The following is an 18,140-nucleotide window of genomic DNA, read 5'->3' as shown; positions in this document are numbered from 1 at the left end:
GGAGGGGGCAGAGAGGCCCTTCAGGGTCCGCAGGCAGAGCCCTGCAGGCAGAGCGGTGCCCTGGTGCGCTCCTCTTGCTCGTGTGGAGAATGAGCTCTTCACTTCCGTCCCGTGTCCGTGTTCCTGGTCCGCGCCGGCAAGCTTGCGTGGATCTTGGAAGGTGGCGGGAGGCCGTCCCGCCCATAGCGGCTGGCTGTTGGAAAGGCGCTAGTTTGCCCGTGTGCTGGAAGCTCTGTGTGCAGCCTCTCGGGCAGGAGGACCCTTGGCTTCCTCCACTTGGAGACAGCGGCGGCGGCGACGTGCGGCGTCAGGGTCGTATCCCCGTGTCCCCCTGTGCGGCCCAGGCTGCAGGCAGGCCCCAGAGGCTGGGCGGAGCGTGTGGCACCGTGCTGCTCTCTGGGCACCCGGTGGAGGTGAGGGTGCCCGGTGCCGACGGCTGCTGCGTTGGGTTTCGGCTCTTGTCGGTGTTGGCGCTTTTGTCTGTCATCCAACCCAGCCCTCCCTTCTGTCCTGCAGGTCACCCCGTGGGCCGGAGGGCCCCAACCTTTCCGAGGACCAGCCTGCGTGGCCTGCCCCGGGTGCGGCCCGTCGTCGCCCAGCTGGGCACCTGCACCTGGTCCCCCTTGGTGCCCTGTGCAACCTCGCCCCCCACCGCCAGCTGCTCCGCTCTGGTAAGAGGAAAGCATAGTCCTCTGTTTCTTCCTTGAGTCACTGCAGAAGAAGGGCAGATCGCTCTCCGGGGCTTCCCCGTGCACGGGCGGCCGTGACTGGGCTCACGGCCGTGTCCCTCTGGTCCCTTAGCAGACGCACTTGATGGACCGCGTCTTCCCCGTCCTGCCCAGGGGAGGGAGGTGTCTGTTGTAGAGGGAAAGAGGGTCCTCTGACGGAGGGCAGACGTGTCGGTTCTGCACACGGGCCTTCAACAGACACCACGTTCCGGGCTCCCTGGAGGACAAGCCCGCCCCTGTCACTGTCTGCAGCGAATGGAGCCCTGACCTTCCACAGCCGATGATCGGTTATGGAAGATACACCCGAACCCGGGGCCTGTGGTCTCTTCAGTCAAGGGTCCTGAGACCTGTCTCCCACTCGGTGTGATATGAGAGCGATTGTCATATGGGAAAGAAGGCTCAAATTTTTGTTTTCCTTTAATATTGTCTGCTCTGATTAGCCTAATCCTCCATCCTTTCTGTGTTTTTTTTCCGATTCAGAACCTCGTGTGTCTCCTGTGTTCAACGGTAACTCCCACCCTCCTGAGGCGACCACAGAGGCCTAGATAAATTGGGAGGTCTTTTTCGGTGAATGTGTTTCTGGGATATTTATTCTTTTTGTTTTTGCAGCAGCCTCTTGTGGCCTCGTCTGCAGACTGTTTGTTCTGTTATGAGTCTGTCATTTCTTTTTGTTTTCAAATTCAAACTCTTGCCCAGTTTCCATTGGCTTTTCCTCTCCCCCTATCACCTTGAGTGTTACTTGCAGAAGCCATCAGCGAGGGAGTGCATGAGGGCTGAAGACCTCAGGTTTTGACTGTGTTTTTCTTAAAATAGCATAAGAATGGTGAGCCCTTGCTCCATACTGACTTCTCCTGGCTTGGTTAACTCCTTTTTTCCTTCTTCTCTTGGAATTGCTCCTGTTTCACTGAGACCGGTTCCTGTTGTCATTCTTTGAATGGTTTCCTGGCTCAATCTGTGGGATTCTCCTTTGTATAATGCCCATTCAATTCCTTGTAACTGAAAACTGATCTAAGCCACCCCTCCAGCCTTACACCGTGGTGTTTGTGCAACTTTGAGTCTTCCTGGGTGTGGTAATATCACAGGCCATCACTGTCTCTTCTGGGGAGGTAAAGGTGCCTTCCCCGCTGCCTCCAGTTGTACTCTTGGGCAGAAAAGCCTGACTCTCAGAGATGGTGCATTTGTAGTAGGGAATTGAGGCTAGAAGGGCAAGTGCCCGCCATGAAAATGCCTACTTCCCTGCAGGACCAATTTGCACCACAGTCCTGGCATCATGTTCTCCATCCCGCGGTGGGTCGGTTCTGCCCTGGAAGCTGTCAGAGCTTCTTCTCTGTCTCATCACACACCGTGGGATTTTCCACATGAGCTAAAATCCCGTTGGTGTTATTTGCAGGATTGAGACTTCCCCCTTCCCTTTCCCATATGACAAACGTAGTGTGCTTTTCCTAGCGAACTTAAAATCCAGACATCCCTGCGAATAAGGATGATTGTAGCGGAGACTGACTCCCTTCTGAGGACAGCCTTGTCCCCTCAGAAGCACTTTGCCAGCTCCCCCACAGGACTGCGGGATGCCCAGCTCCTCAGAGCTCATTGCGCCCAGGGGAAGCTCCTGCTGGCGGAGGAGGGCCCTTTGTGATCAGGGAGTAGAGAGGGTCTGGCAGGGTCCTGCAGATAGAGCAAGTACCCAGGTGCGGCTCTGATTCTATGTGGAAAACCAGGCCTTCACTTCCTTTCTTTCTCTGTGTTTCTGGTTCATGCAGACCATGCTTCTGTGGAGCTGGGGAAGGTGTCAGGGTGGGTTGTCCTGCACAGAGAGGCTTCCTGTTTGGGAGGTCCTACTTTATCAATTTGCTGGAACCTCTGTACATCATCTCAGGCAGGACTCTCGCCTTCCTCCACTTACAGACACCGGCGGTGTCATGTGGCAACAGTGTTTTATCCCCAAGGTCGAGTGTGTGGCCCTGTGCTGCTGTCTGGGCACCCGGTGGAGGGGAGGGTGCCCGGTGCTGACAGCTGCTGCATTGGGTTTCAGGTTCTGTAGGTGTTGTTCCTTTTGTCTGTCATCCAACACAGCTCTCTCTTCTGTTCTGCAGGTCACTGTGGATTCCCGATGTCCCGGTACTTGTGCAGGACCACTTGGTGTGCCTCACCCGATGGGACACCCAGCGTCACTTCTCAGAGGCTATTCATCACCGCCACCCCCACCTCTGTTGTGGCCTATGTGTTCTCACACACCACCACCCCCACCACCACCAGTTACAGCACTCGGTAAGATGAGAGCATGTGCTTCTGCTCCCTTGTCGAGTCTTTGCAGAAGGGGAGATGGCACTCCAGGGCCTTGCGATGCCTGAGGAAATCTGACTTGGGACATTGTGACGTCTGTCTAGCTTCCCAGCACACACATCTGATGGACTGTGTCATTTCCCCATCCTGACCTGGGAAGCAGATGTCTCTTGTATAGAACAGAAGAGACTTTTGACAGAATATCAAATGAATTTGAAGTCCCAGTTTGGCAGATGTGCCTCTTGCATGGACCATGTGATGTGCTCTGTGAGGGGTGAAGCACACCCCTAACTTCAGGGGCTCATGGGGTTGCCTCGAGGGGTAAGGGAGCGAGTGAGGGAGAGAGACATTCACAGCAGACAGCTTGTCACCATAGCAGATGTGCCCGTGCAGGGCCTCAGAGTGCAGAAGAGGGACACGTGAGCCACACAGGAGTGAATAAGAGGGTGTGGAGGGGAAGAAAGAAATTGAAGGGCTGCCCAGTGGGCGTTTGTTGGGTTCACTCAGATGGAGCTGGAAGGTCACTCCTGGCAGGGTGGGCAGCTCAGGCGGGCCGTGTGAATGCAGCGTGAGGTCCACTCAGAGCCACATGTGTGTGCAGGGGACTCAGTGCAGCCATGCACGTATCCCCTTCAGAACCCAGTGCCTCCAGAAAGCCCTCAGTTCACAACCTCATATAAAGATGATTGTTCTCTTGGGTTTCTGAAAGTTCTGGGTCTGGATGAAATCTCTGGATATCAGAGAAACTGAAATTTAGCTTGTTTTTTTCAGGGTAATTTGTGTGGCTGAAGTTTTCTTTTGCCCCAGTGATTTGAAAAGTGCAGGCAGGATTTAGATCAGCTGAGCAGGTGCCTTGCCCTTCAGCATGAGGCAGGTTCTTTGGGGGAAGTCAGGGGTGATCAGGAGACACCCTGTAGGACCCCTGTCCCTACACCCCTGCTCCCTCCTGTCACCATGCCCACTGTCAGCTTGGCATCTCCACATTTATGTCACAAGATCCAATTTCTGATTCTTTGAGTTCTTGCAGTTCATCCCCTAACACCAAGACTCAGTGGGGCCCCCACAGGGTCTCAGCATTGTTCTCTGTGAGCCGGGGGTAACGCTGGTCCCTGACGTCATTGTGAGGAGGGTTGGGTCAAGCACACACATTGTTTTGCAAAATGACTGGGACATATTTCTCACTCAGCATTCTCATAGTTTAAAAGAAAGTGTCTGCACACAGAATCATCAAAAGAGACCTTAGGAAGTACATTAAATTAAACTGAAGATATAAGAGCTCAGGCCCAGAGCTTACCATTCTCTGCTTTAAACATAAGGCAAAAGGTCCCTTTCTTCTATTAAATATTAGGTCTTACTAGTTAAAGAAGGAAATATAATAATGAGAATGTGCACATTTTGAGATCTGTGTCTGAGATGTGAAAATAATTATTTTCATTCTGTATAGACACGGAGATGCACACACAGACTACAGTGTCCTGTCAGAGGCCATACATACATTAGAGAAGACAAAATCAGGAAAAAATAAGATCCTATTAAAATAAATAACTCTTTTTGCCTTACAGCACAGTCCATTTGCCAACTGAAGGGGCCCCTCAGCTGTGGCAATGATGTGTTTAGAGAAGATGTCAGAGGTGCATTACGGCCCGAATGTTTCCCTGCTCCAACCTGCCCCCTCTGCTGTTCTCTCCTATTGTCACCCCTAATGAAATTGTCACAGTTCTCTCTGTGTCAGTGTCTGCTTCCTGGAGGACTAGTGGTCACACCCTCTTGAGGGCACGCAGTGATTCACGGGCACACAACTCACAAACCAGCAGGAACTAAGATGACAGGGCAGATGCAAGGTTACCCCTTCAGGGCAGCAGTGACCACAGGGGCCCCGGGGCTCCTCCTGGGTGGTGGGTACAGCCTGTGTCTAGATCTAGTGATGGCTGTGCTGCTTCAGTCAGTAAACACTCACTGGGCATGTGGGGCCTGTCAGTCACAGGGGTGTCCGGTCATGAGCTAGATGACCAGAATGAAGTGGCCGTGTCTCATGGTGAGGAACGGATGAGGTGCAGGGAGGCCATGGGCGTCCAGCGAGAGGCCCTGCACTGACCAGGCCCGTGCCCCCACCCCGCGTCAGCTGCCCGGCAGCCCCGGCTCCAGGCAGACCCTGAGGGGGGCTGAGGGTGGCAGTGCTCTCAGTGGGCCCCATGAGAGCCCTTCATCCTCCCACAGCCTCCTGACTCTGAGGTGGGCGGGGCAGGGTCAGTGGTTGGGGTGCCACCACTGCCAGGGAGAAGGTGTTGGGCATAAAAAGAGTCCACTCCACTCTGCACCAGCTGTCCCTGGAGCCCACGGGGCCCTCCCTCCTTCCAGGTGGGGGAGGCAGCCAGCCCTGCAGCAGCTCTGGGGTCCAGGCTGGGCCACAAACAGGTCAAGGTGAGACTGCTGCGCTGCCCAGGGAAGTGGGGGGGATCAGCGATGCAGCAGCAAATGCCAGCAGGAGCAGCTCTGTAACCGGGCTCCTCCACTGTGAGCAGAGCTGGGGCTGGAACATCGCTGTGAGGGTGGGAGTGCTGGGAGAGATGTGGCCCTGTGGCTCTGTGGCCCTGGACAGGGCTAGACCTGAGCTCAGGGCCTGAGGGCCTGGGGGAGAGGCAGAGAAAGACACACGCAGGGAGAGACAGTGTGTGAGTGAGAGAGAGAAAGGTGGGGGTCAAGTCCTAGAGAGGGACAGGAGGTGACAAGAGAGGGACACCAGGTGGGGGGAAGCAGAGACAAGAGGAGGCAGGAAGGAAAGAGGGAGCCAGCCCAGGGTGCGTGGTGGGGGACGATGGGCCAGGGTGCCTGGGAAGGGGAGTTGGCCCATCCTTCACCAAGCCGTGTAGCTGCCACTGTCAGGGCCGCAGGGACCAGCAGCCCGCCCAGCTAGACAGGCACCATCGGCCCTCAGGAAGGGCCCTCCGGCCACTTCCAAGGTAAGGAGGACCAGGAGGGCTCTCCCCAGCACCACAGCAGCACCATCTCTAGCTTCACAGAGACCCTGTGAGCAGGCGCCTTCCCGTCCCCTGTTCCACAGAGGGGAAACTGAGGCTCGGCCAGCCAGCCAACTTGGCCCTGTCTGCAGGGTTATTCACTTACCCGATGCTTCTTTCCCAGGCAGGCCTGTGCCCCTTTCCTAAGAAGGGGGCCTGTGACAAGCCCGAAGTCCTGGGTCCCACCCGACTGCCCTCCTGTGCTGGGTGACCTGGGCAGGTCTCTTCCCCTCCTTGGGCCTCGACTGTATGACCAGCGGCCCTTCTCCCCTATCTTCCTGGGTAGTGGGACCCCAGCAGGGCCATCACTCCAGGCCTCCCAGGCCCCTGGGTGGGTGTGGGGTGAGCTCTGGCTCTCGGGGGAATTCCTTTCTGGGCGAGGCGATGGCTCACGTGCGCTCACCACTTTTTACGGGGTCACATCCTGCTATTTCCGTCTGGAATGGGACTTATCTACCATGGAGCCTGAAACTTGGTTTTCCACATTTTTCTAAATTGGCCCTTGTGCAGAAGAGCGACTCCCTTGGCCGGGGTGACAAACTCAGTCCTGGTGAGGAGGCCCTTCTTACTCCCCTCACCTCACTGCTGATGGTCACCCCCAAACTCCAGAGCCATGCTCACCCCATTGGATTCCCTGCTCCCCCCTCCTCATGCCAAGCCCAGCCACCTCCTCCTGCCCCAGAGACCCCTCCTCCTGAGGGAAGTTGTGGGGCCCTTAGGGTCAGGACTCCAAGCCCTGTGTCACAGGCAGGGGACACCCCAGCTGATTGGTGACAGGCCTGGAAGCAAGGGTGGGGCCCTGGGCCCCAAGATGGGCTGTGTGGCCTTGGTCAGGTCACAGCCTCTCAGCCCAGCATCACAGCCTCGCACACCCCTCCAGGCCCACGTGCCTGAGATGTCAGTCACACACACAGGCTCCAGCCCCACTCCCCACCCCCATGCAGGCACATGGAGGGCACACATGTACACACAGGGACATGTACACACATACAGGAACATACACACATGCACAGGGACACACACACAGGCTCATCCCCCAGCCACCAGGATGCCACTTTTTCATTCTTACATGTTGCTGCTGCAATAAAATAATTAAAGCATGAATATTCAAATGGTAAATGCTAGAGAGGGTGTGGAAAACAGTGAACCCTTGTACACTGTCGGTGGGAATGTAGTTTGGTACAGCAGTTATGGAAAATGGTATGGAGAGTCCTCAAAAAACTAAAAATACACTTACTATATGATACAATAATCCCACTCCTGGGCATATATCCAAAGGAAGCATTAATACAGAAAGACACCAGCACCCCAATGTTCATAGCACTATTTACAATAGCCAAGACATGGAGACAGCTTAAATGTCCAGCAACAGATGACTGGATACAGAAGCCGTGTCATGTATACAATGGAATACTACTCAGCCATAAAAAATAATATCATGCCATTTGGAGCAACATGGATGGCCCTGGAAAACATCATTCTAAGTGAAGTAAGCCAGAAAGAAAGAAAAACACCATATGACAACACTCATGTGGAATCTAAAATTAAACAGACTTAGAAAACAAACTCATGGTTATCAGAGGGGAACAGGGTGGGAAAGGATAGACTGGGAGTTCGAGATTTGCAGACAGTGAGTGGTAAATATAAAATAAAGCAACAAGTTTATACCACACAGCACAGGGAACCATAGTCAAAATCTTGTAGTAGCTCATGGTGAGAAAGGACATGAAAATGAATATACGAATGTTATTGTATGACTGAAGCATTGAGCTGTACACCAGAAATTGACACAAAATTGTAAACTGAATATAATTCAATAAAATAAAAATTTAAAAATCTGAATATTTAAAACGACCCTTGAGAGAAATGGCCCCATCTCACCAAAGGCAGGAAAACGCTGAGACACTATGGGGAGGAGGAGGGGAGATGGCGCTGAGAGGCCGGGAGAGCAGGGAGGGCAGATATAGAGGGGCACCAGGCAGGGGGCAAATGCGGAGAAGAGGGGATAGATGCTCTACCACAAGGAACGCTTGCCAGCCAGATGTGTGACAGGGCCATGTGGCATTTGGACAGGCCAGGGTGGAGCAGGGCTGAAAATGGGCCACGGGCTGACCTGGGCATCTTTCAGGCTTCCAGCTGGGCTGGGGATGGAGGGAAACGTGTGACCCAGCCTCCCCTAGCCTCAAAGCAGGAGTCTTCAGGACAAAAGCCTCGGACCATGGCTGTATAGAAAACTGGAGCTAAACAAACATCCAATTTCTGTGAATTATACGTGGAAAGTGTTGATTTATTGATGCCCAGTAGGCAGAGAACCAGTGCAAACTGCTCTCACTCGCTCCCATACACACAGCATTGTAAACATCCACTCACCCAGGCCTTGGCACAGGACACTTGCCGAAGAGTGGTCTGTTATTCCAAAGACAGGATGAGGCCTCAGAAAACCTGGGAGAAGGAGAAGGCAAAGTAGAGAATGGAAACCAGTGCAGGATCTGACCTCTGGTAATGGAGCATCAAAGGTGAAACACTGTTTACCTTGGAAGCACACTCTCAAGAAGGCAGCAAGCATGGGATTGAAGGTGATGCGCTGAGTGTTAGAAGAGTGCACCGCAGATGCTTGGCTGACAGAACTCAAAAAATTAGCACAAAATATCCCCACAATTGAATCTGAGACCAAGATCCGAGCTGCCAAATCTGAGCTAGCAGAGGCAGCGGAAAAAGAGGGATAGGGCTACGGATGATGGCCCACGCAGAACTCAGGGATCTAGAGTGCGTTGTGGGTATTGGTGGGTACTTTCAAGAGAGCAAAGAGAACTGTGACCTCAGTGAGACAGCAACCGCACTGGAGCGTGAGGTTGAGTTTATCGATATGTCCTATGGCCACATCCACTGCATCTGCAGGACCAGGGACCAATTTGATATTTTGCCAATACAGCACGTGTGGGGATCAATCAGAGATATCATGCATCTGGTCTGAGGGTTCCAGGGGGCGTTGGGTTTGAAATCAGTATTAAAAGTTTAGGATCTGCTATATTCGTAACCTAGACTTGGATAACGGTCTGGTTTGAGGCAGAGGATAAGGAAAAGCTCTGTGTTTGCTTTCATGAACCCATGACTCAAGGATGAGAGAACAAGGAAGAGTGGTCAAAGTCCACAGCATGAGAAGATGAAGCATTTCTTACAGCATTATCTCCCAAATGCAGATGCTACATTTTGGACGGCACTGACAGGGTACTGCACCGAGGACACATAGGTCGGTCTGCGGGATCATCCCAGCAGGCCCTGAAGTATGACATCCATACATATGCTTCCACTGGTGTTTCTGCAGACAGAGAAGTTCTGGGAAGAACAGGTAACATTGGGACATTCCCATGGCAGTAGAAAGAACAAGCGCACTCTATGTTGGCTCCTTTGAAGACACTCCAAAATGACGTACAGAGGAATGAAGACCTGAAAACTTATAGAAGCTTCATTTCAAGTAGAGGAAGTGCCTTGTGCCCTTTCAGAACTGTGAGATTAGCGTAATAAAAATGAGGTTCTACTAACTGAAATAGTATGGTGTGTTCATCACAACAAAGGGAACACCAGCAATTAGAGATATAACAGACAACACACACAGGAACAGGGCATGGCATCAAGGTCTAGGGAAAATTGTCCTCTCAGAAATGCCATGAAATTGCTTACACCAAATACTCTAAAGTTTTCATAAATCCAAGCCCTATAAGTCTATACTACATACCTGATAGTACTTGAAGAGTAGAGAAAAAGAAGTATAGTAAAAAAAACAGGAAGTGCCATTTTCTGTTCCAAAGTGATTAAAGGCACAAAAAATAAGCTTTCAAACAACTAGACGGCAAAACGCTACCAGAGAAAGCACTGAAAATGGAAGTGAGGAAAACACTGATGAACAGCAGGGCCTCTGAATAACAAAAGGCAGAATACCAGAAAAGGGGAAGAGAAAGTCTAAAGAAGAAACCAATAATGACAGAAAACTCAATGGGTGAGATAATAACTGGGCTAAAGTCAGTCCTATGCAGACTACATAATGCAGAGGGACTCGTGAATGACTGTGATGACAGGGGAACAGAAATCAATCGATCAGAAGAAGACACAGAAAAGCAAGTGCAAACCAACGCAAACATCGCTGTTGAATCATGGGTTAAGACAAAGCAGGAAAGAATAGGACTCATAGAATTCCCAAATGGAAAAGCAAGAGAAAAAATAAAAATTCTGAAAAGGAATTTGTACAAAAATCAGAATGAAACTTGCTGAAAGCCAAGAAAGGATCATCTATACGAATTCAGGAAGTACACAGCGTCCAAATGAGGTGGAATCCCAATAGACCAACAAGGAGCTGTAGAATTCAAATAAACAAATTTCATGATCATCCCAGTGATGTAAAATGCACCTCGAGGAAAGCAACTTAGTCACAACAGAACCTCCAGAGGGGTTTCAGCTGATATCTCGGCAGAAATTTTGCTGCACGGGTAGAAGTGCGAGGACATAGACCATATCCTGAATGAGAAAAAGCTGCAATCTAGGGTAGCCTATGCCAAATGACCGCCGTTTATAACAACGGCAGATCTAGGGAATTTCACTGACAGGCAAACCTTAAAAGAATTCAGCAGTTTGAGACTGATCCTAAAACAAAAACTGAGAATCCTACCCTGAGTAGAAAAGTAGCATGATGAAATGGAAATAACAAAACCATTATTGCAAATGCAAGAAGAGCCTGAGTTGCAAAGAAGTAAGAAGAAGAAGGCAAGGAGGACATCAAAATCCTAAAGATGGGAGAGGGTAGCAGGAAATCATAGGTGATTTAAGCACTATCTTCAGTGATTCAGCATATATGACTCTGTGATTGAAGCAAATGGAGATGATGCATGGCCTAATGTGTTTGCAAACAAACAAACAATCAGACAAACAAATACACAAAAGGTTACAGTTGGCTGACATATACCAAACAACCATGATTATTCAAAACAAATTACTCAAAGTGATGTCAAGGATCATTCATCACGCAATGACCCAGTATCGCGGCTAGCATGTACTCAAAACACTTGTATTCAGAACACAGACGAGTGCATTAGTATTCATAGATACTGATCCAGCAGTGCATATCTTGACCCAAACAAAATGACGGTTTTCAACAACAGTGGGTCATAGAAAGGGATATAGACTTACAAGAATTCCAAAAGGATGAATGAATGCCATATTCTAACCTAGGTAGAGAAGAAATGGCATAAGCCTATAACAAAGACAAGTAGCTCTGCAAAACTGTACTAAGAGCAAAAGAGACATACAGGAATGTGCACGTTGGGATTGGTTTCATTTCTAGGAATTTCAGCCCCCATGAAAAAAACGGATCCATGTTCTGAGAGTGTGGGTGTTTCAGCAGAAAGCAACAGACGGATATGTATTCTGGGTGAATGGATATTACACAAACATGAGTTTCCTGGAGTGGGTCTCTGTGTACTGTGAACTGTTAGAAAGTTTAAAGAGCTGTCAATCGATAAACTGAACATGGACACACTTCCCTCCGTTTTTACTGTGTATACAGATCTGAAAAAAAGGAAAGAGGGAAGAGAAAAGACCATGGGACCCTTGTTGATATAATCACATTTCCCTTAGGGACCTCTCGTCTAAAGCAGCCTCTCCCCCAACACTGACTTAATGCATCAACCACTGTGAATGTCACTTACCGGTTGGATTCCAGGTGGAATGTTGGTGTGTACCATGAGGCTTGTTGTGGCTGGTGGGATCCAAGGTAACTGGGCAGAATTCTGTTGGTGGATCAGTGTGATGGAGGGGCTGACGCCCTATGTGTAGATTGGCTTAAGTCTTTGGTTCGGGAATCTGTGTAAGTTGGAGATACTGATGCTGCCCAAAGACCTGAGTTCACGGGTCAGTTTCCAGAATCTGAAAGGGCATACAGTGGAAGAACTACCTGTCATTAGATTAAAGCTTAGGCTCCGAGGTACGTTCAGACTTGCCCATTCTTGTTGACGTCGACTTTATGGGAGACACGAAGAGAAGCTGGCAGAAAAACTGGCTGCATGGATTGAGGAGATGTGTGAACACATTGATGAAAGTTGTTCTGCTACAGTGGAGAATATCGGCATGGAGACATCTCTAGAGCATACCAGGCTCGAAAGACATTCATCAGACCTACTGAACCTTGGTGATACTGGCATAAACATACGGAGAGTCAACGTGGCCTTGAGAAAGTTACTCGATTCTCAGCTCCAAGAACGGGTCCAAGATTCCTGACGTCTAAAAGAGAAGAGATGGCAGACATGATAAAAGCACTCATGTTCTTGGAAGAGGTCGTGAGAATCCACACATCCCAAGGGGCATTTAAGAATCATTCAGACCGAAATGCACCAAGCCCAGGTAAGCCTATTCCCAGGTTTGTGCCTAGCTATCAATCACATGCTCTTCCTTCAACTCCACTCAGGCATCCATTTCAAAGGCTCAGAACCTGAGCTGCAATGAATCCAGTAGGAGGAGAGCAAGCCACTACTAGAATCAGAGTTCCTCTTCCTTCACACTCAGTGAACAACAGTGAAATCCTTAAAGGTCAAATACTCTCAACTGAAATAAATAGGAATTGAACACTTAGCTCACACAAAGAAATGATGACCTTCCCCTAGATTCAGTAAATGCTGGGGTTATGTATTCTTTGGGCTGAAAGGACTGTGGGAAGTGTGGGGAATCTTTGACTGAAATTGAATATATATTAGGCCTCAGTTTCTCAAGACAGTACAGGAAAATATTAGAAGTCAGATAGTGAACTGAACTGTAAAAGTCGCCAAACACATTAAAGACACAGGTTATGTGGACCGTCGTTCCCTTCCGTCAAGCCCCGGGTTCACTATATCTAGGAGGTGCAGACTTGGTTGTGTTAAATTGCTTTACCTAACATGATCGGATGATTAAGACTTCTCAGCACTGATAGAAGAACACCTGGTTCTCAATACCCTAGCATAGCTGCAGCAGGTTTCTCATAGTTAAATGCCTCTAGGTGCTTTTGGAATCAAGCCTAAATGTGTATATTCTATTTAGATAGTCTTGTATATTCCTACAGAGGAATGTTACCCCTTGAAATGCCAACATTGCCTAGTATGTGTCATTGGGAGCAAAGGGCACCACATGCACAAGGGAAACCCAGGTTGGGGGTTAATTCATGGTTCCAATAGGTATTTCATTGTTCCTTTTGTTGTTGGAGGCTTCAAGAGAAAAGAGTTGGCATGTCCCCTTCAAACATTTGGACTGCTATTTTACATTGAGTCTGTCTGTTTTTTCCTTAGAGATGACAAAATGTTAAAGAAATTGTCAAGTCTGGCTTCTAGGTTGATTTGGTAATTTTCAAATACTAACTTCAATTTCATATAAATACCAAAACACGTAAATCGATACTATAAACCTTCTTAAAGCCTGCAACTGCCTTATCAACATAATGTCAAAGCTGGAGTCTTCGGACAAACTTTCCGACCATGGCTGTAAAGAAAACGGAGCGAAATACAAATATCAAATTTCTGTGAATTATTTGTGGAAAGTGTTGATTTATCAATGCCCAGTAGGCAGAGAACCACTGCAAACTGTTCTCACTAGCTACCATACACAAAACATTGTAAACATACAATCAACCAGCCCTTGGCACAGGACACTTGCCTAAGAGTGGTCTGTTACTTCCAAAGACAGGATGAGGCGTCAGAAATCCTGGTAGCAGGAAAAGGCAAAGTAGAGAATGGAAACCAGTGCAGGATCTGACCTCTGGTAATGGAGCATCAAAGGTGAAACTCTGTTTTCCTTGGAAGCACACTCTCAAGCGGGCAGCAGGATTGAAGGTGATGCGCTGAGAGTTAGAAGAGTGCACAGCAGATGCTTGGCTGACAGAACTCAAAGAAATCAGCTCAAAATATCCCCACAATTGAATCTGAGACCAAGATCCGAGCTGCCAAATCTGAGCTAGCAGAGGCAGCGGAAAAAGAGGGATAGGGCTACGGATGATGGCTCTCGCAGAACTCAGGGATCTAGAGTGCGTTGTGGGTTTTGGTGGGTACTTTCAAGAGAGCAAAGAGAACTGTGAACTCAGTGAGACAGCAACAGCACTGGCGCGTGAGGTTGAGTTTATCGATATGTCCTATGGCCACATCCACTGCATCTGCAGGACCAGGGTCCAATTTGACATTTTGCCAATAGAGCACGTGTGGGGCTCAATCAGAGGTATCATGCATCTGGACTGAGGGTTCCAGGGGGCGTTGGGTTTGAAATCAGTATTAAAAGATTTAGGATCTGCTACATTCATAACCTGGATTGGGATTACAGTCTGGTTTGAGGCAGAGGATGAGGAACAGCTCTGTGGTTGCCTTCGTGAACCCATAACTCAAGAATGAGAGAACTAGGAAGAGTGGTCAAAGTCCACAGCATGAGAAGATGAAGCATTTCTTACAGCATTATCACCCAAATGCAGATGCTACATTTTGGACGGCACTGACAGGGTACTGCACCGAGGACACATAGGTCGGTCTGCGGGATCATCCCAGCAGGCCCTGAAGTATGACATCCATACATATGCTTCCACTGGTGTTTCTGTAGACAGAGAAGCTCTGGGAAGAACTGGTAACATTGGGACATTCCCATGGCAGTAGAAAGTACAAGCGCACTCTATGTTGGCTGTTTGGAGACACTTCAAAATGACATACAGAAGAATGCAGAGCTGAAAACCTATAGAAGCTTCATTTCCACTAGAGGAAGTGCCCTGTGCCCTTTCAGAATTGTGAGATTAGTGTAATAAAAATGAGGTTCTACTAACTGAAACAGTATGGTGTGTTCATCACAACAAAGGCAACACCAGCATTAGAGATATACCAGACAACACACACAGGAACAGGGCATGGCATCAAGGTCTAGGGAAAATTGTCCTCTCAGAAATACCATGGAAATTGCTTACACCAAATAGTCTAAAGTTTGCACTTAATCCAAGCCCTATAAGTCTATACTTACATACATGATAGTACCTGAAGAGTAGAGTAAAAGAAGTATAGTAAAAGAAACAGGAAGTACCATTTTCAGTTCCAAAGAGATTGAAGGCCCAAAAAATAAGCTTTCAAACAACTAGACGGCAAAACGCTACCAGAGCAAGCTCTGAAAATGGAAGTGAGGAAAACACTGATGAACAGCAGTGCCTCAGAATCACAAAAGGCAGAATACCAGAAAAGGGGAAGAGAAAGTCTAAAGAAGAACCAATAATGACAGAAAACTCAATGGATGAGATAATAACTGGGCTAAAGTCAAGTCCTAAGCAGACTACATAATGCAGAGGGACTCGTGAATGACTGTGATGACAGGGGAACAGAAATCAATCGATCAGAAGAAGACACAGAAAAGCAAGTACAAACCAACGCAAACATCACTGTTGAATCATGGGTTAAGACAAAGCAGGAAAAATAGGACTCATAGAATTCCCAAATGGAAAAGCAAGAGAAAAAATAAAAATTCTGAAAAGGAATTTGTACAAAAATCAGAATGAAAATTGCTGAAAGCCAAGAAAGGATCATCTATACGAATTCAGGAAATACACAGCGTCCAAATGAGGTGGAATCCCAATAGACCAACAAGGAGCTGTAGAATTCAAATAAACAAATTTCATGATCATCCCAGTGATGTAAAATGCACCTCGAGGAAAGCAACTTAGTCCCAACAGAACCTCCAGAGGGGTTTCAGCTGATATCTCAGCAGAAATTTTGCTGCACGGGTAGAAGTGCGAGGACATAGACCATATCCTGAATGAGAAAAAGCTGCAATCTAGGTTAGCCTATGCCAAATGACCGCCGTTTATAACAACGGCAGAGCTAGGGAATTTCAGTGACAGGCAAACCTTAAAAGAATTCAGCAGTTTGAGACTGATCCTAAAACAAAAACTGAGAATCCTACCCTGAGTAGAAAAGTAACAAGATGAAATGGAAATAACAAAACCATTATTGCAAATGCAAGAAGAGCCTGAGTTGCAAAGAAGTAAGAAGAAGAAGGCAAGGAGGACATCAAAATCCTAAAGATGGGAGAGGGTAGCATGAAATCATAGGTGATTTTAAGCACTATCTTAAGTGATTCACATATATGACTCTGTGATTGAAGCAAATGGAGTGATGCATGGCCTAATGTGTTTGCAAACAAACAAACAATCAGACAAACAAACAACAAAAGTTTACAGTTGGCTGACATATACCAAACAACCATGATTATTCAAAACAAATTCTCAAAGTGATGTCAAGGATCATTCATCACGCAATGACCCAGTATCGCGGCTAGCATGTACTCAAAACACTTGTATTCAGAACACAGACGAGTGCATTAGTATTCATAGATACTGATCCAGCAGTGCATATCTTGACCCAAACAAAATGACGGTTTTCAACAACAGTGGGTCATAGAAAGGGATATAGACTTACAAGAATTCCAAAAGGATGAATGAATGCCATATTCTAACCAAGGTAGAGAAGAAATGGCATAAGCCTATAACAAAGACAAGTAGCTCTGCAAAACTGTACTAAGAGCAAAAGAGACATACAGGAATGTGCACGTTGGGATTGGTTTCATTTCTAGGAATTTCAGCCCCCATGAAAAAAACGGATCCATGTTCTGAGAGTGTGGGTGTTTCAGCAGAAAGCAACAGACGGATATGTATTCTGGGTGAATGGATATTACACAAACATGAGTTTCCTGGAGTGGGTCTCTGTGTACTATGAAATGTTAGAAAGTTTAAAGAGCTGTCAATCGATAAACTGAACATGGACACACTTCCCTCCGATTTTACTGTGTATACAGATCTGAAAAAAAGGAAAGAGGGAAGAGAAAAGACCATGGGACCCTTGTTGATATAATCAAATTTCCCTTAGTGACCTCTCGTCTAAAGCAGCCTCTCCCCCAACACTGACTTAATGCATCAACCACTGTCAATGTCACTTACCGGTTGGATTCCAGGTGGAATGTTGGTGTGTACCATGAGGCTTGTTGTGGCTGGTGGGTCCAAGGTAACTGGGCAGAGTTCTGTTGGTGGATCAGTGTGATGGAGGGGCTGACGCCCTATGTGTAGATTGGCTTAAGTCTTTGGTTCGGGAATCTGTGTAAGTTGGAGATACTGATGCTGCCCAAAGACCTGAGTTCACGGGTCAGTTTCCAGAATCTGAAAGGGCATACAGTGGAAGAACTACCTGTCATTAGATTAAAGCTTAGGCTCCGAGGTACGTTCAGACTTGCCCATTCTTGTTGACGTCGACTTTATGGGAGACACGAAGAGAAGCTGGCAGAAAAACTGGCTGCATGGATTGAGGAGATGTGTGAACACATTGATGAAAGTTGTTCTGCTACAGTGGAGAATATCGGCATGGAGACATCTCTAGAGCATACCAGGCTCGAAAGACATTCATGAGACCTACTGAACCTTGGTGATACTGGCAGAAACATACGGAGAGTCAACGTGCCCTTGAGAAAGTTACTCGATTCTCAGCTCCAAGAACGGGTCCAAGATTCCTGACGTCTAAAAGAGAAGAGATGGCAGAGATGATAAAAGCACTCATGTTCTTGGAAGAGGTCGTGAGAATCCACACATCCCAAGGGGCATTTAAGAATCATTCAGACCGAAATGCACCAAGCCCAGGTAAGCCTATTCCCAGGTTTGTGCCTAGCTATCAATCACATGCTCTTCCTTCAACTCCACTCAGGCATCCATTTCAAAGGATCAGAACCTGAGCTGCAATGAATCCAGTAGGAGGAGAGCAAGCCCCTACTAGAATCAGAGTTCCTCTTCCTTCACACTCGGTGAACAACAGTGAAATCCTTAAAGGTCAAATACTCTCAACTGAAATAAATAGGAATTGAACACTTAGCTCACACAAAGAAATGATGACCTTCCCCTAGATTCAGTAAATGCTGGGGTTATGTATTCTTTGGGCTGAAAGGACTGTGGGAAGTGTGGGGAATCTTTGACTGAAATTGAATATATATTAGGCCTCAATTTCTCAAGACAGTACAGGAAAATATTAGAAATCAGATAGTGAACTGAACTGTAAAACTCGCCAAACACATTAAAGACACAGGTTATGTGGACCGTCGT

General features: G+C 47.9%; 2 long non-coding RNA genes across 2 annotated transcripts; one reads left to right on the top strand and one right to left on the bottom strand.

The window, feature by feature from the left end:
• Nucleotides 1–2,159: 2,159 nt before the first annotated feature.
• Nucleotides 2,160–15,895, bottom strand: LOC116665244. Its single transcript, XR_004321727.1, has 3 exons — nt 15,365–15,895; nt 10,659–10,663; nt 2,160–2,170 (listed from the first exon to the last, which is right to left on the bottom strand). It is a non-coding gene; the product is annotated as an uncharacterized LOC116665244 (long non-coding RNA).
• On the top strand, nt 2,754–4,727 carry LOC116665243. Its single transcript, XR_004321726.1, has 2 exons — nt 2,754–2,993; nt 4,571–4,727. It is a non-coding gene; the product is annotated as an uncharacterized LOC116665243 (long non-coding RNA).
• Nucleotides 15,896–18,140: the final 2,245 nt, after the last annotated feature.

This window comes from Camelus ferus, chromosome 8, assembly GCF_009834535.1.
Source record: "Camelus ferus isolate YT-003-E chromosome 8, BCGSAC_Cfer_1.0, whole genome shotgun sequence".
Taxonomy (NCBI): Eukaryota; Metazoa; Chordata; class Mammalia; order Artiodactyla; family Camelidae; genus Camelus; species Camelus ferus.
Note: the sequence above shows the minus strand (reverse complement) of the source record. Positions and strands in the feature narration are given on the sequence as shown.